Raw genomic sequence first — 24029 nt, forward strand, 5'->3', positions numbered from 1 at the left:
TTGGCACTCTGCTCTTGACTGACTCGCCTGGTGGGCAGGTGTCTGTATTCCAAGTGTAAAGTGTCCCTGGAAGTGTCACTTTAAATCAGCGGCACCGACACAGAACTGAGGCTGGGGCACCTGTGGGAAGCTCCTGCCAAAATCCTCAGCCAGCTGCAGCCTTAGCTTGGATGCAGCCACCTCAGATCACTGCTTTGAAAAGGGAATAACTCCATGGGTGCTCTGTGGTGTCAGGGCTGCAGAGCTCAGGCTCACTGGATCCCTCCTGGAAGGGCAGGGCATGGAAAAAGAAGTGTGGCTGGGGCACATCAGCCCTGTGACACTGCCACTCCCCATGGCATCCCTGCTCCTGGGCAGGATGTGCAGCTCTGAATAATGCTCCAAATATGATAGGAACTGAAGAGCCTCCCTTCTGTTCCTCGTAAAACTCTGGTTGATTTGTGAGCACATTCCTTTGCTTTACAAGCAGAGGAGGGACATGCAGTCAATCTCTTCCAGAGATGTACAGGGTGTGCAGAATTGTGTGCCAGGCTCTGGGTTAGGGGTAGGTTTTAAATTAGGTGATCAGGTTAAACTTTCATCTTGAACCTCTTTGGGGAAGGGAGGGAAGACTATGCAGCAGCTGGGTAGGGCTCTGATCTGGCATTGCTACAGCTATTTTTGATATTTCTAAAACTACTTTCCAGTAACTGCAGTGGAATTTGGATGGTTTTTTTTGGTCTGAAGCTTCTTAGCTATTAATGATAGTCCATCTTTAATTTATTTGTACTACCCTGCTGCCTGTCATATCCTGGTCAAGTCTTGTGCAGAGAGAGAAACATTTTTCCTTTATCCCACTTTCTTATTTCTTGGTTCATTGTGTAGTCACCTTCTGTGGCTGTGTTTACATGAATTTTACTAACAACAAATCTTGAGGAATCCGCTTAAGTAATAATCAATTTTTTCTTTTAAATTGCCCCTTTTTCCATATTTTTGTGTGAATGGATAAAGGATCTGATCAGCTTCCTTAGCACCTGTAAAGAAAGCTGTCTCTGGTTTTGTTCAGTGCTTCTGGCAAGGCTTCATGCTGAAACAAGGCTGCTGGACTGCGAGGGTTGTAGAATTTTTGGATTTAAAAAGAGTAGAAAAGGAAGGGTTAAACTGAAATTCTGCCTTTAGTAATTCTCTGCTGGAAAATATATAACTAGTCAGTGGATAAGTGGCACTAATGAATTGGAATTGAAATTTCTGTCTTTTCCAGACAAAGCTCGAACTGTTCCCTTCAAAGCTGTGTTGGGGTGTGTTTTAGCTGTGCTCTTTTCTGCATACTTTTGGGACTACACTTTGGCCTTCTGGCCAAAGCATTATATTTGTGTAACAGCCCAGCTTTGGCTGGGAAAAAACAGGGCAGTGAGTGTACTCATATCTGTGGCTTTGAGTGTCCTTAGGTTTAAGTAGGTTTTGAGCTTTGGTTTTCCCCTAGCCCAGCAAAATCTGTGTGGACTTTGATATTGTTTCTGTGTTTTAGTTTATCTTTTCAGTCTGTGCTGCTTCACTAAGAATTTGAACTGCAAAGCAGTGCCTTTTCCCATCCCACCCATCATGTTCATCAGGCTGACCTTTGGCTTGAAGGCAAAGTTTGGTGTCAACCCTGTCCCATTAGAAAATATCACACAAATCATGGTGACAAGGTTTCCAGGCTGCTGTGGCTGGGGGCAGGTTGGCACTGAGTGTGTCTGAGTGGCAGAAGTGATTTCTTATCTCTGTTAGTACTGAAAAACAGGCCCCAGCAGGCCCAGGAGAGCAGGGCTGTTCCTTGCTCCATTCCTTGCCCTGTTTCCATGCGGATGCCCTCCCTTGGGCTGTGCCTTGCCTTTGCTGTTCTTGGGTCAGAGCCCACCCCTGGCACCAAGGAAGGGCTGCTGGTCCTGGTGGGGATTAACTTCACTTGGAGCTTCAGCACTTGGAGCCTCAATTCTCTCTTAACAGCCTCATCCTTGTTGAGCATCTTGATTTCAAGTGTCTGTTGAAGCACTGTAAACAGATTTCCTTCGGCTCTGCAGCACTACATGCTGTGTTGCAATACGTTCTGTCTACTTCAGAGCTGTTAGTGATTCATTAGTTTGCTGTTCCAAAAACCAATTCCAAAGGGATCTCTCATCTCCCTAGAGCAGTGAGGGTGTTTTCAAGCTGGCTACACAGTGCTGTGGCATTTTTTTTGAGACTTGCCTGGTTCCTATCATGTGGCAGTGATACAGCCAAAGGCTGCCAGCTCAGTGGAGGATTGCACACAGATTCCATGGGTGGGAACTTGCAATATTCTTAGGCACAGCTAATAATAGCTCCTCTTCACTCCTGAAATTTCACAGTGGTCTTGTGGGTAACTGCACTTTGGAAAGCATTAGCTTGGTTTTTTTTTTTTTTTTTTTTTTTTTTGCCATCAAGAGTAGTCCCTGACATGTTGAATGCTGCATTATGCTTGTAGCAGAGAAAAGTGTATTGGAAATGAAGAACCTTAATCCGTCTGTCTGTGAATTGACTCATGTCAAGATCTCAGAATTGCAGCATCAGTCTGGGGACCCAGGACTGTGTCCTCTCTGAGCTTTTCCTGTCCAGAGATTCCCAAGATCTAATGAGCATGCCTCTAGAAGGGGCTTGGAAACATAACAGTGAGAAATCTATAGTGTGCTAAAGAAAAAAAAGGTGCTATTACATAAAGCAGTAACTCAGTTTTCTTTAAAGGGGTCAGTTGCTGCCTGGCAGACTGTCCTGCAGTCAGGTCTCCAGGGTTTCTGGAGTTTCTGAGTACATTTCTGTCCTAGAACTGTTTTTTATTTTTTTCTGATATAGAAAAATAACTCTGCTTTTCACAGAACTTCCAAAGTTTTCAATTGTTTTATGAACCAAGAGAAAACAGAAAATAATTTTAAAAATCTCTAAATGCTCTGTGGAACTAAGTTAATGCTCTTTCTTGCATCAGCAATGTATTTCTTTTTGCTGTCTAGTGCACCCAGCAAGATACCAGAAGTTTGTCTCCAGCTGCAGGATTTACTGTAAGGTTTTTATGGACTGCTGGAGACCAGGCAGGGATTTTGACATGTTGACTGCAGAGTGGCAGAAACTGATACATAAAAAAAACTTGGAAGACTAAATTTTTAGTCAAAAGGTGCCAGCATTTGGAAGAGTGAGAGGTTAAGCAGTGAGCTTTTGTTAGATTATAACTGAAATCATACTTCTCAGCAGGTGAGCTGAGTTTTAGGAGATGTTGGATGCTTGTTGACTCCTGGAATTTGGATTAACTGGGGGACCTGTCCCTTGCAAGTACAGAGTGGCATGGGAATTGCACAGAGCCATGCAATGGAGGGTAATGCAACCATGGGGACAGGCAGATGTCCTGTGTTCCAAGTGACTCTTCTCAGTTGCATTTTACAGCTGTTTATTACAGTTACAAACACCTGGATGTGTCTTTCCAGGCAGAGTTGCATCCCTGGGGGCAGTGATTAACAGGACATAATGAAGGGTCCTCACTTTGTACCTGCTACTGTATTTCTGATTTTGTTTTCCTGATTTCTCACAGAAGTTTGATGATAGTGTCACTTAAGAGCATGATGAAAATCAAGTGTGAATCAAAGGAGGAGCTTGTGAAAAGTCTCATAGGAAGACGATCAATTAGGCTTTGTTTGCAGTCACAGCCAACATTCCCCATCAGTACATGTTGACCCTGGTAGTGAGAACTCAGAGGAACATGGCTTGTGGGGGATCTTGGAAAACAGTCTTGTACTCAATCTGTTTATTTGAACTAATTACTTTAATTATAGTAATTAATTTGTATCTTAATGAGCAACCCATCCCTCTATATGTGCAGTACTCCCAGAATTTAGTCCTCATCTCAGATATATTGCAGGCTTCTTGTGCCAATGAAGATGTATTTTCAGAGCACTTGGGGAACTGTGGTTAACAGAATGACTTCACCTGAAGGGGAGGCTTGGCTGTTGTCATTGTGTTCTTGGTCAATAATCCGAAATACATCATCAGCATCAATGCTTTACTTAAAGAAAAATAAGGTTAGAATCAATGAGGTTTTAAGGATATTATCCTCTTTCCCCAAGGCCTCTTTTCTTTTCCAGAAGTAGTCTGTCATTTTCTTTGCTTGGCAACTTAAATTAACTTGCTTGTGAGCATTTAAAGCAAATTGTGTGCTTACAAATCTGAGAATAAAAGCAGAAAAGATTTATCTTGCAATAAGTTTTTATTCCTCTTGCATTTATTGTACCTTCTCCCCTCTACCCTCTAAATCATGATAATCAGGCACTGGAAAACATATTTTATATGAGGATCCATGTGAGTCCTGGCAGATGGATAACGGGTTACCCTCAGCTGCTCTTTGCCATTGCTGGATAAACCCCACCTTGCATTGACTCACAGAAGTCATCAGGCTTCATTTCAAATTCATCCTTCCTTGTCATCCTGGTAGGCAAAAGCCCTGGGGAATTAAGACATGAAATTTTTGGTATTCTTAGGGAAACAATGCCTGGGACATGTGACAATTGCTGGATCTGGGTTCTGTTTAAACTGGCTGAAAGAATTAGGTTCCCATTCTCTCCGTGTGTTCTCTCACTTGCTGTGATCAAAGAAAGGAGTGGAGGGGGTCTTCTAGGAATGCTTCTCTCCTTCTGCATGGAAGAACAAATTACTACAGTTTTCCCCTTCATGGAATGATGTGTTCATCCACCTACTTCAGAGCAGTCAGCAGCTCCTTGTGAAATATTGGTGCAGGCACTGCCTGCTCCTCAGGTGGATGGCAGTGCCACATTTGTCACTCCTTCCCAGGGCTTGTGGCTTTACTCTGAGCTAGTCTGAGGAGGGAAGCAGTGAGACCTGCCCAAAATTCCCCACGTGACCAAGCTGGTGATTTCCTTTCTCTGTGCAGCATCTGTGCTGCACAAAAAAAGGATGTGACAATCCTTCATGTCCCCAGTGAAGTGCTTGCTAGAGGTCCTACATAAGACAATTGATATCTGACTGTTGCAAATGGATTTTTTTCTTTATTACACAATTCAAACTAGAGGTTAAACCTAATAGCTAAGAATTAGTTTGAATAATAATTGATCAGATTCCTCTAAGTGAAACACTTGTTAAGAAAACAATGATAGCTAGTATGAGTGCTATGATTTAAATACAAAATTGCATTATGACATTCACACGTATACTACTTCTATCCTAGCACGTTTTTTGTAGACGTATTTTAAGTGCAATGCAGTGTTTGAGTGGCAAGATCTTGAAAAGAAATGCTTGCTTTTTAAAGTTTTTCATCATTTTGATGTTATACTTGAGAGCAGTAATTGTGATGGTGTTTCTAAAGTCCGAGAGTTTTATCTGTCAAGAATTAATAACAGATAAACATTTTGTTTGTTTTCTGCATTTAATATACTGTGGTATTAACAGAAGATAGAAATCAGATTTTCTTTCTCTGATGAGTCCTTAAATTCAATTTAGCTGGGATGAGGTAAACAACACTATGATTTAAAGAGGATAAACCTCCCTGAGCTATTAGGGAACTTGTATATGTCTGGATGTCCTTGCTATTATCATAACTTTAATCATTGTAAGCTGCAAGCCCATTCAAAGTATTATCTAAGCCTGACAACATCCTCAGTGTTAGTACAATGCATTAAAAAAAAGCCTTTTGTGCAATCTCTGTCTCAAGGACAAGCCACCTAATTAACAGACCAGCCTGAAACACACACTGTTGTGTTTGTCTTTATTAAGACATAATGAATTGCAGAACTCAAAGTTGTTTTTTTGAATCAGAATGATCTGAGGGAAGCATTTCATGGTAGAGAGTGGAGAAATGTGCAGTACCACAGTGAGGAGAATGTTAAGTATATCCATGTTGTGTGTCTCCATATATACATGGAAATATGTATGAATAGATCTAGGGCAGGCAAAAGCCTGTTCTTTGTTGAGCTACAGTGGTTTTTTTTTATTCCTAAAGGTAATACTTGGTTTGTAACTCATTATTTTTTAACTTGTGTTTATGCCTTAAGATTGAAGTTTCCGAACTTTTGGGATTCACCTTAAGTGGCTGTAATTGAGTCTGAGATATTAATATAAAATCCAGTCAGAGCCCAGTCTGACTCTTCTTTCTCAGGTTTTGAACCTGTGTGTATTTTTGAACACACTCAAACTGACATCAGTGGTATGAAAGCAAGTGCTCAAATCAGCTGTTTTGAAGAGCAAGGACTGAATATCTTTACAGCTTCAAAGTAACCTGGTCCAGCTGTGCACTACACTCATGGGTTTATGCTTGCTAAATTCTTACAATTGGAGCAGTGATAAAGCAGCAGCAGCTGCAGACCAGAAAATGTGCATGGAGTAGTTTGAAGGACTCATCTATTAGAAGTACAAATGAAAATTTGCCAGGTTTGATGTATTTTGAAATATCTGGTTGTTATCCTCAAGAGCTACATTCAGGACCATGTGGATTCTTCCTTCCTGTGTGGTTTTAGCAGGCTGGATCTGATAGTTTTTAACCACAAGTGCCTCCCTGCCTAAACATGCACAGGAATCCTTCACAGAAAGACTTCTTTGGACAAACATAATTCACATGAATTATATCCACAAGGATTTGGGCCTCTATTGACCCAATAGGAATTGTCACTTTAGGATTCTGGAAATACTTGCTCACAAGAGAATACTGATGTGATATTTAAAAAGAGCCTTAAAGCAAGTGTCAAAATATGAGCAGACCTTAGAGATACATCAGGTATAAATATATGCAGGGCAACTTAGGGCAAACCACAAAATGGTGCTTTTATTTTCCCCTGTGGTGTGATGTTATAGCAGAGAATGGTGTGTAAAGCAGAAAATGGAATGTGTTTAATTTTTTTCCCCCTGCTTTTAAGTACAGTGACGTGTCCTAATTTAGACCTAATTTTCATTCCTGTAACATTGCTTGTAATAATGTCTAAAGTCCTCAGAATTAATTTGACTGGAAAAATTCCAGAAGGACTTTCAATTTTTCTCATTAAAAACATTATAGATGTCTTAATTAGGCACTGTTATTAATGGTAATATTACTCAATTTAGAACTACACACTTAAGATGTGGTTACCTCTAGTGTGATTAGTCAGAGAAGCTCTGTTACGCAAGGTTGCACACTAGAAATCTGAACAGTTAAATATTTAGAGCCAGATGCTCAGCTGTGTAAATTGTGTGGCTAGTGTGGCCTCAGTGGAGCTAGACTAGTGTACATTAACTGGGGATTTGCAATCTAAAGTTATAAACAATCTTTTCTGGCTCATCTCCCTCACTATTTCTCTTTTTCTTTTCCTTTCTCATATTTAGCTTGTTTTTTCTCTCCATAGTAGAATAAGCTGATGAAGTTGCACATGCACATGTTGCTGCTCCAGCATAATCTGTTTAACCACTAAAACTTAACTAAAGCCACTCTACACTTGTATTGCTCTTCCCCTCTGTTGTCCCAGGGGGGATTTCCCTGACTTGAGTGAACCTGCTCATGATTTAGAACACAGTTCAAGGACCTTTTCCCCGTGTCTTCCACTCTAATGGGATCTGTTACAGGCTCCAGGTTGTGGCAATTTGCTCTGCTTGGTGAGGACCTGCTGCTGCTACATGTGAGGGGAAAATTAGGTGGAATATTTTATTTGCTTGTCCAGACACAGATTTACACTAACTTTTAAAGCACTCTGTAGACCAGTTAATGTGTGTATTTTCCTGTTAGAAGATTGAAAGGAGCTATTTAGGTTTAGTACATTTGTGCCTGGCTCCGTTAGCACAGAGGAACCCATGACAGTGTTCAGGTCTATAATTGCTGGGGCTCCTGTTTGATGTTACTGATGTTTATTGTGCCTGGGGATGGGAAAGGTTGTTGGCTACCTGGGCTGCTGCTGCTCTGTGGCTTCAGCTGGGGACCTTGTACAAAACAACAGCTGGACTTTGATTACCATTGGGTTATAAGACTTTGTTAAAAAAGTCACCCCCTATACCCCTTAAAATCACACAGCAAATGTGCCAATTTTTAAAATTTATTTGCAAAGTGAGGTGTTAATTAAATTGCGTGTAGCACACCAAATCTTTGCCTGTTCTGTTGCTCAGCGATGCCAGGGTTTATATTCCAAGTGTTTTCCACGTGCAAATTCTTACCTAGGCTGTGTAAGAGCTCGTTTGTGTGGCAGAAAAAGCTGCTGTTTTTGTGAACCATATGAAACCCAGATTTGTGTCATCTTGCAGGTAGCTCAAGCACAAAATGAACAGTCATCACACGTTCAGGTGGACAGATGTGCATGGGGCTGGTAAAGGCATCTGGATATGGAATTGCTGTATGGGGTAGTACTGAAACCTCAAAAACAGACATTTGCATCTGTTCACTGATGTATATAATGACGAGTTATTTGGGGTAGTGGGGTGTGAAGCTTAAGAGGAGCTTAATGATTTTTTTCCTTTAATAAATCATTTGACTACAGAAGTGTCATCTTTTATTAGCTTGCAATTTTGTAAAAGTTAAGATTGAGCATAATGTTGCATATAATTCTAAAACATCTGGTACCAATATCTAGTAGCAGCTGTTTAGTACCTGAAATATAAACAAAACATGATTTTATCCATAGATGTTACTGTTATTTTCCTGGAAGTTTTGGAGTAGATGCACTATGCAATAGATCTGTTCAGGAGAAAGACTGAGTGAAAATTAAGATATTGTTCAAAACCTGTGCAAATAGAACAGGTCTGCATAAAATGTTGACTAGGAAAACAGCTGTATTTCTAAAAATATTTTGTTTTCTATTGAAATGAAGGAAAAAACTTAGGAGAAATCCTAAAATGACTGATAGCCCTTAACTACATTGTCTTCATAGTGAAGTGCATCCCATTAAAATTTATGATCTGTTATAATTGCGTTCATATTGTTTCTTTTTTCCAATCCCTCTTCCTCTGAAGAAAGTTACCCAATGCTTTGACTGTGGTGATATACATAGAACTCTATTCCTGGTGCTTGAACAGCAAAAGGAAAATAAAACAACCCCTCAAACAAAGCCAAGTGAAAAGGAGGTGACAGCAGATTCCTGTCTGTTGTGTCTTGGAGTTCTCAGGCAATGTGGGGGCTGCATTGTCACCTGGAGCAGAGAGCAGGCAGAGCAGAGGTGCCTTTGGGCTGCTGCACCTGTGCAACCTCCCCGGGCCCACTCTGCAGTGTCACATTGCAAATTTTTCCCTGTTCCGGGGCATCCATCAGGCGTTTGCTCTGTGGGGGCGAGAGGATGATGCAGCAGCAGCTGCACCTGCTGAGGCTCCCCTTGACCCTGGGAACTCAGCCTGGCTTTCTGACAGACAACATCCATTTCAGGCACACCCAGTGATGGCAATGTGGTTTATGGGAGAACTGAATGTGCACAATCGAGCAGTATTTCCTCTGCTATGTCTCTATAAACTGTTCCTTTTAAATCTTGCCACTGTAAAAAGCAGAGAGGTTTGCCAAGTAATCTGACTTTAGTGTTGCTTGTAGCAGGTTCTGGTCGTTCTGGAGTTGTTGGTGGGATTTATATAGAAGCAGAATAATATCTTGGAATATTGCAGAGCATCAAAAGCCATACATGTGGCACTAACATATTTTCCTTCTCTTTTGATGGTTCTTTCCAGGTTCCTCTGGCATGGTAATTCTATTTAGGGCACCAATATTCTAGCAGTCCTTTTATCCAGTCCTGTGTAAATTACCTGTACAGAATAACATCACTTTAAGGGTGGAATAATGTCAATATTTGACATTTGAATAGGTTTTTTTTCACTCTGTATTATGGTCCCTGAGGAGTGGAAATGGTTAACTGTGATGCTGGATGTCTGTTTTCCCTTTTTGCTTCTTAGAGGACTCTTTAAGAATGTGAGCCCGATGAAGTTTATTTCTGTCTTGGGGCATTGAGTTTCTTTTGATGTTTGCCTATTTCTAGCAGTGATTAAAAGTCACCCATCCAGAACATTGATCTGTGCCTACCACGAGTCTGTACATCTGTGTTGCAGAACAATTAGACCTCTGACTCTGTAGGCATGATTTTTGATACTTTCTGTGTATGTGTAGCTAGAAAAATTCCCAAATTTCTGTTCAAATGACCATTTTACTGGATGACTCAGGTTCTTTACCTATAAGTTGATTTTGAACCCATTATGCAGTATGGATGTTCAAGAGTAAATAATTTATAATCATAGCCTTGTGCTTGAGGATGCTAAATATCAGTAATTTTGTATTATAACTCATTAAGGATGACATTTGGGCTCCCAGGGGGCTTTTTGTAAAACTCCTTTGGCCTCAGTAATGTCAGGATTTCACCATAAGTGTTACCTAAAAAATAAAATGATGACATTTCACTTCTTACTAAATCAAATTAATCTCCATTAATTGCATAATAATTTAAAATGTAATCTTATTTGAAAAGCTTGGAAGTGCACCAGAAAGTATGACCTAGATCCTGCAGTTTTTAACTCATTTATGAAATAGAAGGGGTTTTTTTGTGCATACATTGGGTAGCTGTAGTCATTTCTAAGTACTTACAGGATCTTGGCTTGGTTGTGTACACAGGATATTCCCTTGGAACCAGACCTGAGCTGATGCTGTCTGGAACATGATGCTCTTTCAAGCAGCAAATGCAACAAATTGTCAGCAGGTTACAGCTGGAACAGGGGAGTTCTCATTGTGCATCATCAAATTGGAGTCTGAGAAACCTTTATGTTGGAAAGACCTTTAAGGTCAAGTCCAAACCTTTACCCAGCACAGCCAAGCCCAGCTCTAGACCCTGTCCTTAAGTGCACCCCATTTTTGCATCAACTGCTTTGCTGTGGCCTGTTGGACTGGCTGGGGCTCCTGGTCCTTATGTGGATGGGGGTTCTTGGCCACTGATGCTCCTGGCCCTGCGGGATCCTGGAAGCTTTCTCCATTTCTGTGGAGTTCCTGTGGTTTGGGACTGCCCTGTGCACTTTCCTGGAGTGTTCCACTGCGGGTTGTGCTGGCACTGGGCCTGCTTACTGTGGCAAATGAGGCTCTTCTCCTGAGAAGGAGCAAAGTGTGGATTTGTGTCACCTTTGGACAGAGAACGAAGCAGAGTGTGTGTGAATGCTCTTGGCATTAGACAAGAAAATAAGAGGATACAAACCTGTTACCTTGTCCTCATCCTCTGTCACTTGGAAAGATGGATTGCCTGGATGAGGAGGAGTAGGTTAAAATTAAATGTTCAGTATCTCAAATAGAAGGAACTTTGTCCTACACCCTCCTGAGGTGATATAAACTGTTGTCAGGGGTGCTTGGGACTGCCCTAGCACTGGCCAGCTATCATCCTCTTTTTGTCCGTTTTATTAAATTGCCTTCCCCTCCATACAGAATGCCTGTTAATTAACTCTGCCCTGTGTTAATTCCCAAATGTGCCAGGGTACGTTACTGGGAGCTAACCCAAGAGCTTTTGCATAGAACCAGTTGCCTCTAAGCTTTTACACACGAGGACTCTTTATTTATGCTCTTTGTGTTGGTGTCCAATGGTCCCTATGTAGGAAATGGAGACCATGGGCATCTCTGGGGTTCCTGGGTCCTGGAGCTGTGAATCTGGAAGCTAATGGGACCTTTTCAGTCCCTTGTAGCCAATAAGGCACCCAGTTCTGTATCTTAGGTTATTTTATCTCAAACTGGTTGAAGTGGCCAAGATTTATTTGATGTAGAACACGTAATCACATCCAGAGCATTTTTATGGCTTCTTTTCTAATCTTTTTTAACCAAAATAAGCAAAACTGCCCCTTGCAAGATTTTAATTCACTTCCTTTGGGAGATCTTTGGTGAAGATATTTAAGTGCCTCTCTGTCAGAGAGAGAAACATATTTTGAGATTTCAGAACTAAACTGGAGGAGGCCCTGAAGGATGTGATCTGACTTTGAAGTTTTGAGGAGGAGGTTGGACTAATTGACCTCCAGAGGCCTCTTCCATCCTTGGATATTCTGTGAGTCTGTGGTGATCTTGTTATTTGTAATGTGCTTCTTGCCAAATGTTCTCCTTATGGACGTATCTGAATTGGCTCGTGGTCTTACTGTACCCTTTAAAAATGAGAAGAGTAAAATCTATCTGTACATTGCAAGGGAAATAACTCCCTGGCACAACCACAAACTGAAAGTAGGGGTTTGATACCTTATAAATAGGTGGAAAATTTTCTTAAACTGTGAGTATTTCTCCTTATGCCTTTCATTCCTTGTAATTCATTCTGGCTTTTTGATGGCAAAACATATTGAGTGCAACTTCAATAATTTCCCAAGTGCTGTTTGTAGCTTGTGTCATCATGCAACTTACAGTTGATGGGCTTTAAATGTGGCTTTCTGTATCAGCAAGCTGATACAGGCTTTCTATTCTGCTGCATCTGTGCATCACTAAGAGGGCTGCTACTGTGGAGGGCATTCTGCATGATACGTGCCATGATATTTATTTTCTGAAAAGAAAGTTATTTCAGGGTACAAGTGTAACAGAGAAGGAGACCTTTTCATCTCACCATTAAAGCAATTCCAAACTTTATGAATTTGGCTGTAGTGAGTGAGCTGGTCTTGAATTGTGTCTGTGTTCTCAAGAGATTTACTGGCTTTGTTAAAAGGAAGTTTTGATGTCACTAAGGTGTGGAGATAGTTATAGTTCCAGCATTTGCTTGGTTTCTTGCATTACAGCAGAATCTGGACATTCTGTATCAGAGACCAAATATATTGCTTATCTTTTTAAAGCAGTTCTTGTATTTCTTATTTGGGGGAAGATGAAAGATTTTCATTGGGTATGGGCTCTTTTCTATCCCTTTACAATATCTGCTCCTACTTATAGAGATGTCAGCTCTCCCTTCTACCTGTGATGAGAGCAGTGATTCAAATTCTTTCTCCTGTGCTGCCACTCTGACCCTGCAGGAGCTACCTGCAACCATTTGCAAGAACACTTTATCATTTAATATTCATTTAATTGTCTTTTAAAATTCTTTTCTGTTGTAAGGAATCAGTAACTTCACTCTGGAGTTATTGGCAAGCAACAGTAACTGGGACTATCTTCCACTCCTCTCTGAATTATTTGTTATGTCCTAGGCTGGATGCCTGGGGCATGAGATTTTTGCTTCTGAATTTTGTGTGTATACTGGCCCTGACCTGGAGAATCCTTCCTCTGTGTGTGTAAATAACAAACACTGATGTAAACCCCAGAGAATTTGTCAAGGCATTAGATCAATCTGAGCAAGCTTAGCATGAAACATTCAAGGTATTGCCTCTGCACCTGAATCCCTCAAGTGTGCTGGTGACGCTGGTATGAATTCACAGGCAGATTTCCTAATGGTGTTTCCTGTTTTGCTCCCTTCTGACACTCACCAATTAGTGAATAAAAGGCAGCTTTGAGAGTGAGATTGGAGAAGGAAATGAATTCATCCCATCCAGATTTAAGAGCATAAGTTAGATACCTAGGCTTCCCAATGGTAATTCAGCCTTTAGTAGGCAAATGAAAGCATCTAAATTAGGAATCTGCTTCTTTCTTCTGCCAGTATCATGATGCTGTGTGCTTTATTTTGACAAGTTCTGTAATGTGAATAATCTAAGCTGCTGTCTCATTTATTTTTCAAGCCCCTGTCAGCATCAAATGGGAAGACTGGGCAGTAACAGACCTCCAAACTCCTTCACTGGGGACTTTAGAGTGTCCCCATCTGCATGCAGGTTGTGAAAGAGGAGGGATTAGTCTGTAGTGAAAGACCCAAGAGGCTGCTTATGCTGGATGAGAATGTTAACAGAACTCTCTACACTCTTTGTTTTGTTTTTATTTCAGTGAGAACTGGGCAAATACCTCACTGGAAGGGTTCAGTTAATGAATAGGAAAGAAGTAAGAGTTTTGCTAATTGGTTTGCAGGCCTCTGAACTGTATGAGGAGAGACCAAGTGAGCATAATTTAATTTTCTTCTCCTTGCAATCATTACATAAATACCCTGTGCATTTTAATGATTTCACTTGGTAAACCTTTGAAATGTGGGGGATTTTTTTTGACCTTGTGCCACCTCTTATGGCACAGACAAAAAAGAGAAGATATTTTGAAATGACATTCTAAATCTGGTGCAAAAATGGGACCTGTGAGGATTTTTTTTTTCTATTTGCGTGTTATACCAGGGCACTTAGAGGCATGACACTTTATTCTGTTTTATGACACAGGATGCATCTCTGGGTGATTTACTGGAGGCCAGGCTGCTTTAATGCTGTCAGCCTGCATTAACTTATAACTTCAATGAATAGTGGCCAAGTGAGACATGGGAAGAATAACTCAAGTGGCAAAATAATGTCAAATCCCACAGCTTGTCTTCCACAAGCTGCCAGTTATTTATTAACAGATCCAAATATCTTATTCAGAAGCAGCAATATGCTTTGTGAGCAAGGAAGGTGGAGACAATTGGTCTTTCCTGGAGTGTTTTGCTTGCAAATCAGAAGTCTGTGTCTTTTTAAGGATAATTCTGCAGAAATGCCCATGAAATCTTTGAGTGCTCAGATGGTTCTTCCTAGGAAAGAAGTGTTGAAATCCTAAAATGAAATACAAGTTATGGGTGAGCTTGTAGAGATTTGAATTTTTAGCAGCATGTTGCTTGTAATTCAGCTTGGACCATCCGCTTCAGGGCTTTTTATCATTGCTATTATCAGCAGCTTCTAGCTCTGAGTTAGTGGATCTATGCAGAAAGGAGTTAAAAAAAAAAATGATCACCACCATCCATAATGTAGATATGCACCCAAAATCCTTCCCTCAGTGAAAGGAGCAACACTATGCTTTCGAACTTGCCTTATGGAAAGGTCTTGTTTTCTTGGAATATTCTTAATTTAGATTAATTAAATGTTGATATTCAAATGTTTGTTTCTCGTTGTACAAAATGCATGATTTTACTATTAGTCTAAAAATCTTCTTCCATCTTCATTCTCTGTTGGGGTGTGTTCCTCTAGGGAGTTGTCTGTTCTAGCAGCAGGAAGGGGACAAATCCTGGCACCTGGAAAATCATGGGCTGAGCGAAAGCCACGGGAGCCTTGAGATGTGAGCACTGGCAGGGGCTGAGCTTTGGCATGGGATGCAAAAACATATCAGAGGATGCATGCAAACAGGGAAAAGGAGGCATTGAAGGAACAGGGCAATGGATGATAACTCTCAGTTGGTTGTGGTAGGTGCTCTTGGGAGAGCATTAAGGACTTAAGTTGATTCAACAGACCTGAAGGAACACTTAGAAGGATCTTGTGATGTCCTTGTTTTCTCTCTGTTAAGTGAGATTCTTTTTCCCCATAAAAGAGAAAGGTTGACTCTGTGACTGTTTTGGTGCAGCACCTTTTTCCCTTTTAGTGTATGGGTTAAGTAAACATCACAGGCTGCAATGCAGTTTGTTCTTGGAGAGGATGATGATGATGATAACAGCGTGTTCAGGTGCACAATAATGGTGAGACACAGCACTTGTAGCTAAGCCCACAGTAAAACTGCCAAGTAAAGGGGTGGTTCTGGTTGTCCATGCTTTTCCAGTCACTTCATGCTTCTGAAAACAGCTAATTAGGCCATGTGCTCATGATCTGCAGAAACAAATTAAACTAGACTTCAACAGTGATGATGGTGGTGTCTCTTCTACTGCACAACCAGCTGCTGGATGAAAAATACCTGTGCTTATACAGCCTGTACACTGATTTATTGGGCCATTGGAGTGTTCTGCAGTGCTGGCAGAGCTCTCTGTCACAGCCCTGTTACCCACAGGTTTAGATACCTGCCTCTTCAAGGACTCGGGGTGTTGCAATCTTTGGTCTGTCTCCTCTTGATTAGTTTGTTAGAAGAGGTTCTTGAGGAAAGATGCTTTTCAAAACTTGTCCCACTATAGAGTGCATCCTCTTCCTCTTATAATTCCTAGTGCCAAGCCAGAGGTACACTTGGACAAAAGTTGTCTGGATGTTCAGGAACTGGTGTGAAAGAGGTTAGAGCATAGGAAAGATGAGTGGGGGGAGGAGGGCATGTATTCAATAAAAATGCCATTTATACAACAAAAAAGGTCTGATGCTTGAAAGAATAAAGATTCAGAGACAGCTCTGGGTCAAGGGTTCATTCCAATTCGTCCTTACAACCAGAGATGAATGCCATGCCCTCTCTGCTTTTATATCACCCACTTACCCTGGCAGAAGTGGTGACTGCTATAGCCCAGGACAGGCTTGGGGTGCCCCAGGAACTGGGAATTCTTGTGCTGAGTGCAGGGCACAACCTCAGAGCAGAGCCTGGGGCTTGCCTGGCTCTCCTGGTAACAGTGAGGCATCTCTTAACAAACACTGACAAACCACACACTTTTTGCAAATACTTTTACATGCCTGCTTCTGATGCTCACACAGGCTCTGCTGTGCTCTCACCAGCAAGAACTTTAATGGGCTTTTTCCCCTGTCTAACTGCTCATTTGACAATTTATCTCAATGGCTTCTTGGCATCTTTGCTCAGTTCTCGTGCCAAATCGACTTATACCAGCTAAAAGTTGGCTTTTGACCTTGCTGCCACAAATTCAGCATCTATGAATAACTAATTGAATTTTGGGTACCAGGTGTGAATGTCAGTGCATGCTACAGTGGGTCCATGGCAGTCAAGCTGGTATAACTCTGCTTGTCATGGATGGAAAAGTAGGAGGGCACAGCAGCTGGGGAGGATGGGCTGCTGTTTTCTGTTCTCTTGCTTGGCTGAGATGCAGCAAGGTGTTGCTGATATAAGCACCACCTGGTTTAAAAACTGAAGTCTGAATTTAAAAAATGTTTTAAAAATCCAGACAGTGTTCCCTATTGTTGGAGTTTTGTTCCCTATTGCCAGAGTTTTGAGATGTTGAATTAGCAGTTTCATTAAATTGCTGTTAATGTTGATGTAACCTGTATCATGTTTGTCCTAGGAGTTAGGAGTGACTGCCTCTGGTGTTTTGTTACTTCATATTCCCACATATCAAGATGTGGGAAGTGATACTGAGCTCACTTGTAAATCATGTTAAGCTCTAGCAAGGTACTATTGTACTTTGTATTTCTGTTCTATAACCTTAACAGTAAAAATAAAACATCTGGGCTCCTGCTGTTACTAGGATGGGTAGTGGCTCTCAAATTAGTAAACTTTTTACAGTATTTTATACTAAGAGATTCCTACAAATGGAATGTCCTGAAAATACCCAACTATGACAATTCTAAATGGGAAATCTACACCTTCATTGGGTTTGTGGCTTGGATATGAGACAAATAGAAATTATTTCAGCCCCCACATGATTCCAGATGCTCTACTTTGAAGATGGGAATGTTCATAGGAGAATTATCTTAAATATCTGCTACAATTCCTGTTTTTTGCATGAATTTTGATATCAGTTCCAACAAATGTGACCAGCTGGAATCAGCAAAGTGCAAGATTAGTCCTTGCTTTTTAAATTAAATTTTGTAAAACTTGCCATTGTAACAAGCTTAGTTTCTGTTCTGTTTTCTTCAGTCTCTGGGCATGACACTGATCACTTGCTGTATGCTCTCTGTGGTTTTGTCCTCTGAAAAATGTTTTAATATAGTTGAGAATTCTTTTAATAAGAGAAAGGGAGACTTAAGGATAGAGGAAGATCAGTGGCCCTTCTCAGACTGACATGATTGTTGAAAGCATTGACAGACACAGCCTTTGATCTGGTTAACTGAGAAGTTTTCTTTTTCAGTGCTGAAGTAGGAGCAGAGTACCATGTTCAAACAGTTTGTAATCCATTCCATTATCTAAGAACGCTCTTTAAATGACTTAGTTATTTACAGAAATCATGCTTCATTTCATCTTAAGACTTCATATACCAGTTGCCAAACTTTTCAGCAACTTAGGAATGTCTGTCAGATTTTGTTAACTTTCAGTCTTAAATCTGTGCCATTTAGTTGAAGACATTTTTAGATTCCTTTTTGCTGCAATCCTGTGCAGTTTTAAATTGTAAACTTTTCTCTGGGAATCCATAAATACAAGCATGCCATGTTAAATCTGGAAATGTAAAATTTAAGTTTGTAGGGGGAAGTGAGCAGCAAGAGTTGTTGAACTCCTCTGCCTTTGCAGTGAGCTCCAGGAGCCAACTCCCAGTGGTGAGATCAGGGAACAGAGTGTGGGAGGATCTGAGCTCCCTCCTCATCTTGCTGCCTGCTCTGGGAAGGTCAAGACTTTCCTCTTTTCTGGCCTCTCAGAATGAAATATTGGGCAGATTGTCCCTTCCCTGTCATGGGCACACTTATTCTGGCAAGGGAAAGCTGGGATGAAAGAGGGAATCTGTTGTCTTCCTTGCTGCTCATAGAGCTGTGGTGCTGGTCCCTGCAGTTAATGGAAGTTTATGCTTTTGCAGAAAGACAACCAGAAATTGAAAGCTGTCTCTGCTGCTTTCTCTTTTTCTATTTTAATCTTATGTTTTCAGGGAGGATAAAGCTGCCTTCGTAGTTTTTCTTTCCTTGATTTGTTTGTTGATGCTGTTATTTTCAGCCTGCTCTGCTCAGGTAACCTGGTTGTATAGGGAAAAAAGGCTTCTCCTTTAGCATGAAAGTGAAATTTCAACTTCTACTGTAAAATGCAATTATTGTTCCTACATCTGAATATAATATTAACATAACTGAAGTGAAAAAGCACTACTGCTATGAAATTATAGGAGCTTCTTTAGCTACAATTTACTCAGGCCCTTGAATGTAACTAATTAAAGGAAGTTTCCTCATTCCTCCCCAAAGAGTATCTGCTGTGCAGATTTGAGGTATGATGAGATAACCATGTAGCAATTAAAAATTAAGATATTTAAACGTCTTCAAAGAGCACAGAAACACTATGAAATGTGGTTCCTCAGAACCATCAGGGAAACATCCAGCATCTTTCACAGGAGGGACTGACAGACCATATCAAACCTTGCTCTGCGACTGTTTCTGACTCTGAGATCACTCAGCATAACAGTGTGAGTTAATTTGGTAAATAGTTGATAAATAGTGGTGAATAGGCTACTAAAATTGCTGATAGTCCCTCTTTTGTCTTCAGTGTGGTGTGCATGATTTCTGTTCATGGTGATTATGAAAGAGTTGAGGTTACACTCAACCAAACCAGCTGTGACATTTTTATTTAGGTGCAATCTCATCAATCAACAACGACTGTAAACTAACTTTTGGTTTTGTATTGAAGAAAAGCTTCAATAGGAAAACTTATATTGATTTTGAAATAGTTGAAAGTACCAGAGACTCTTTGGAAAGGCTTTTCTACTTATTTAATTAAAGCTCACCTTCCTCCTGGAAGATCTTATTAAAGGAAGCTTGGTTTAGCTGAGTATAGCTCATTGGTAATACCACTTACGACTTTGGAAGTGGCATGACTTGCATCTTCTAATAGGCTGGGCAATAAACTTGTATGTATATGCCCAAAACCTACCAGGATCAGTAATTTTAATAATTCCTTACAACTGAAATAATTGTTCCTCTGCTGCTGTTTCAAACAGCTGCAATTGGAATGTTTTGTCCAAGTGCTTGTAAAGTGTGACAGATTTCACAGCTCACCAGTTTGGACCAGCGGTGTTCCAGCTGTGGGCAAGTCCAATGGATGATACTCAAGCTCCATGAAAATCAGGTAGAGCTGGAATAAATAAATGCTGAGTGGACTAAAAGATGAGTAAATCTGTAGAATGGTTGGGCTGCTAGAGCACAAATCACGCAGCCATCCATCGTGCTTTACTGTAGTCCGTGCAAAGAGAAGTTTATTGACAGATTTGTTATGCAAATAAAATGTCATAAGAGCTGGCACTTCAAAGGCCTGTGCGTGCATTTGCCATATAATTGCCTGGAGAAAACGGCTCTTTGGATGTTGAGCCTTTATTTGCATTTGGAGGATTAGCAGACTGTTTACTTTACTACTCTTAGCCTTTAAGTGCTCTTAAGCTGTTTTTCCAAGAGAGCTGAATTTATTCAGTGTAACTTCTTGATTGACACGGCAAGAGGAGCACATCAAGCAAACGTGCAGGACCTTGCAGCAAACAGCTCCTTTCCTTTGTGACCTTGTAACGTGTAATGGAACTAGTGGATTTGAGTTAAAAAAAAATAAATAAATACAGATTTTTACTAACATTACAGATTTCACAAGGAAAAAAACATATACCCAGATGAGGATAAAGATTAGAGCTGACAGAATAACGTTTCTTCCCTGTTAACTTTATCATACCTTAAAAATATTCAGTGCATACAATTTATTTTCATTTTCATTATCTTCCCAGCTTAGGTGACATGTTCAGCTTCCAGAGAAGTTAATGGAAATCTCAGTACTGACTTCAGAGGACTTTAGGCCAACGCTCTAAATGACAAAGAATGAGCCCCAAATATTTATGCATATTTATGAATAGAGTGAAAATTTGTTAATGAAATGTTCATACACGTTTCATTCCAGGCTGGCTGCACATTCATCTCAGCAAGCACATAAGGGCTTTTCTTTTAGTGTTCTGTTAGACACTGACCAAAAAGTCAATGAGATTTTGCTGGAATGAGGCTTTTGGGATTTGGGCAGTATTTGTGTACACAAATCTTTAATATTTATTGCTAAGGATTGATGCCTACATGATGAACAGCCACTTTATGCATGAAGAAAGATGTATAACTTAGAGCTTGATCCCAGCCATGCTCTTTATTCACCATGTCACACCCCCTGACCAGCCGTGACTGCTCCCCAACAGGAGCCCCAGGATGTCTTTATTGCTTCAAACCTGCCAATTATTCCTATGAAACTTGAGTGCAAAGAGACACTTGACTCTGTCAGTTTAACAACAGATTGGCTTATTTATGCTAATTCAAAGCTCTTGCATATGAGAAGGAAGCGTGTGGCAGCTGGTGGGAAAGCTGAATCCTTGTGCTTAGGAGGCCACATCTTCCAGGCTGAGCAGCTGCTGTCAGGAGATATCAATCATTGTGCCAAAACACCTTGGCAGTGCCCTCTTGACTGTCTTTTTCAGAAGCAGAAATTGGATTAGATATGACAAATGGGTCCTTCCTACAGAAAGACTGGTGTCCTTTAGCCTGTGCAAGTACAGTTCTTTCGTCTGTGTGATATGTAATCTGTTGCCCATGGATTATGAATTTTCCCTCTTCATCTAATATGGAAACAAATGAGCTTTTTCCCTCTCTTGTCCTTCTAAAGTTACTCACTGAACATTTAATCAAAATACTTATATTTGCATCTTCTCATTTTTCTGACTTTGAGGCTCTGTTTCAAAATATGCCTTGGCATCAGGACTTGATTTGAACCTCCTCTCTGGTTTTATAGGGAACAGTGTAAAAAGGAATGTATCTGTGTTTTAGATATACAGGTGAGAAAGCATTTTTGTACAAAGCATAATTGGGGCTGGCTGGCATGGAGAAGGTCATTTCTCAGCTTTGCTATTGCCTGAGGTAGATTATGTCTAAATTATCAACACTTAGATGTGGAATTCACTATTGCATTAACAAATTACTTTTAAAAATAAAGATAAGCATTTGCTCTCTAACATTGGATCTTCATTCCCTCTGTGCACACCCTTCATCACACGTGGACCACAGACTGATGCTGACCTCATCTGGGCCCTCTTTAAGAGGCGGGAGACATGACCTATGCAATTTTGCAGAGGAATTTGACTGCTGTGGTAAGGTTAAGAGGTAGAGCCATTTTGGCTTCATAGTGGGACATTCGCCTGAGAGTTGGTGACTATTAGTTCTTCTCTCTTCAATATGAATTTTTATTGTATTAACTTAGCTTAGAATTCTCCCCTAGAGACTTCTCTCTGCCAATCTTCAATTTAAAACAAAATTTGCACTGTTCCTTACTATGGGCCTAAAGGAAAAGCCCTTTGGATTAGGCTTATGAGACAGAATGGTTCTGTTTGGGCAGCCCTTACTGAAATATGGCCAAAATCCTTCCATCCATAACCTCCTCTGGTGTTCCTTGCGTGTGAACACTGGTGCTATTGGCTTGCACTATTGTAGTTTTGTGCTTTCAGCATAAGAATTGGCAGAATAGGTGACTTCTCCGATTGCTATAATTTAATAGGTTCCAGATAGATCAGGCAGCTGCTTGTTTATGCATCAATTCTGTACTTTTACCAGTCATTAAGTGTGCAATTAAGAACATGCTTTTGGAAAGGTTGATGATGCCTGTGCCCTTGGTAAACCCTGAACACCTCAGAACAGATATCTACAGTCTAACAGGAGTGAATGTTTGGTTAAATATAACCTGTGTTGCAGATGGGATGGATTTGAGAAATGAAAAAGGTATCTTTAGGTCTCAAATAAGCCTTTTGTTTTCCTGTGATCAAGGAGGAAAGAGCTTGTGAGAAGAGGGACAGGTTTTATAGCCTGATATCTTCCCGTGTACTGTTGACTCCCCCAAGAGAGATGGTTTTTGGGCTCAGGCAGTTTTGTGTCCAAAACAAAGGACACTGGTGCTGTAGGATCCTTCTGGAAATGCCACTGCCATCAGGCAGAGAGATGGCATCCAAAGCCAGAGGGAATGTGCCAAAAGGGGTAAAGAACCATGCCCAGGCTGGTTAGACAATACCCAGAAATTTTTCTTTCTAGACTTGGGGAATGAGGCTTGAGTGGGTTTCTCTTTGGATCATGAGCATTTCACTTGAACTGAAATGCCAGGGAGCAGCAGCAACTGCACCAGCCTTGTCATCAGATACTAAATGGAATCCACTTCTGGGATGTGACAGAGTATCCTGATTGCTGTTCCCAAATGCAATTACTCTGAATGCAATTCATATTTTCAACAAGTTAGGAATTACTCTTGGTCTGGTTCTTGTCACCATCTGTGCTGTGGTTTGGGCACATTACTGAGGCGTGTATTCAGCAATTATCACACCTTGACCAGCTGCACACAGAGTGAAAGGTTTGCTGCTTAGGTGATGTACTGAGTCTCTTACAGGTGTAGTCATCCTTGGAAGGTTATCCCTGCCACTTCAACAGGGAAAAGGGGACACCAGGGCACGCCGTGTGACATGATTAATGGATATGTGAATAGCACCCTATGACTTATGATATCATCTCCATTGTCTTGCTTGACAATTACCTTCTGCTGCTGTAGAAGGACAATGTTTCCCTGTGTAGTTTATAGCTCTCATAAACAACTCCTACCAGCAACTTGGTGTCGTGTCCTGTCTCTCACCTTCTCCTTGTACCTGTTTGTAATTGGGGATGTGAAACTGTTCCTGCAAAGTCTCGGTGTGAGCTAAGCTGTGAAATCCCAGGGCTCTGCAGTGAGAGCATTGATCTTCTGCTGAGTCATCTGTGATGACAGATACTGGAGTTTTACAGACACGCAGAGTCACTTCTGCTGACTTATTAATTTGAATTTAGCTGGGTTTTATTTGTTCTGGTGACTGTAATTCAAGGTGTTAATATTTCTTGGAAGGAAATAAGAGCAAGAGCATCTCTCCAGGCTTAGCCATAGTAAAAATAGCAAAGGTGAACTTCAGAGAAATATCTCTCTGACTTGCCTGTGCCTGTACTCAGTTTAGAGCAATCAGGATTCTACATGCTTATGTTGCTCAGTAATTTAAAATGCAATGCAGTGTGTGAACATATCACTGTGATTCTTCTAAAAAATCAAAACACGTATTGACAATCCTTTCTTTTCAGAGTATGAATAGGTTGGAAGTGTTCAGATGCCTCTTGAAAACTGTAATGTAGGGATGTTTTTTTCTCTTTGGTTACATTTTCATTGATACTCATGTTTGTAGTTACCCAGCTTGTTTCAAAGCTTGTCAAACAGTTGATTTGGAAAAAGGAGTTGAAGTGATATGTGCTGACATGAAACTTCTGTTTGCACCCCTTTTTGTTGTCATTACCTGCCTTTGTTCAGCTGGCGCATTTGGAATTGAGACAAGCTTTGAGTTTTCTTGCTGTCATCTCCATCTCAAGTTTTCTGTTTTTCACTTCTTCAGGTCTCCTTGCCTTCCAGAGTCAGGGATGACTTGTGCTCATGTAAAGGGAGTGGGAATATGTACATTCCATGAGAGCTATGCTATTTATCCTGTGAATTTCTCATG

The 24029-nt window shown here is 40.8% G+C and overlaps 1 protein-coding gene across 2 annotated transcripts in view; it reads left to right on the forward strand.

Annotated features, from left to right (window-relative positions):
* The window catches only part of CDH13 (cadherin 13), a 453057-nt gene that overhangs the window by 12806 nt on the left and 416222 nt on the right, over nucleotides 1-24029 (forward strand). The gene's annotated exons all lie outside the window — the stretch shown is intronic.

This window comes from Taeniopygia guttata, chromosome 11 (genome assembly GCF_048771995.1).
Source record: "Taeniopygia guttata chromosome 11, bTaeGut7.mat, whole genome shotgun sequence".
In the NCBI taxonomy this organism is placed as follows: domain Eukaryota; kingdom Metazoa; phylum Chordata; class Aves; order Passeriformes; family Estrildidae; genus Taeniopygia; species Taeniopygia guttata.